Raw genomic sequence first — 814 nt, forward strand, 5'->3', positions numbered from 1 at the left:
GCAAAGATAAATTCAGATCAAAACAAGACACAAAGTCAAGAGCATACAAAAGCAAGTCAAGGATTCCCAGTCATTTCCAAAAAAGCTCAAATATTTTCAGTTATTCTGTCATCCCAATCAGTTTCTAATCTGCAATACCAAGTTCTGCAGATGAGCGTGTGTCACTAGTGACACATGCACAGTTCTATTTACCAGCTCTCCATCCAACACGCAACTGAGGACATAACATGCACGTATCTGAACCATACAGTGGTTTAGGAGATAAATGTGTATCAAATGTAGTATGCCCACTCACAATCCAAATAGTAAAATGCATTTAGTACAGACCTTTTCAGTGCCAGGTTTTAGAGAAGAGAAATAACTTGATTTTAAATTGGTGTAAAATCTATTCAGGATAGCCAGTTTTTGGAACTAACTACTGAAGACATGAGCAAGTCCAAGAACTTCTTTCTTATCAGAAATCTTCAAACCTTTTGTAGTTGGATCCTGATCTCTGAAAGACTCTTAGTTTCCAACTATACTATTAAACTTAACCTTTCTAAATGCCACCTTTTCCACCAAGGAAAAGTATGACTTTGGTAAGATTCGTGCCAAAAAGTGAAATGACACATGCAACACAGGAAGCATCGTCGTGCTGAATTAAAAAGAAGCCTCATTTGTTCAGCACACAGGTGATTTTTTTTTTATTTTTTTTATTTTATAAAGAAGCTTTTCATCCCACCATGTTTTTCCAGGGGTACCATTTGTTCCAGTACAGGGCCTCTGAACTACTGCCATGCCAAGTCATCTCAAGCCACTCCCAACTAACAAATTT

Source organism: Cariama cristata, unplaced genomic scaffold (assembly GCF_000690535.1).
Source record: "Cariama cristata isolate BGI_N322 unplaced genomic scaffold, ASM69053v1 scaffold36222, whole genome shotgun sequence".
NCBI lineage: Eukaryota > Metazoa > Chordata > Aves > Cariamiformes > Cariamidae > Cariama > Cariama cristata.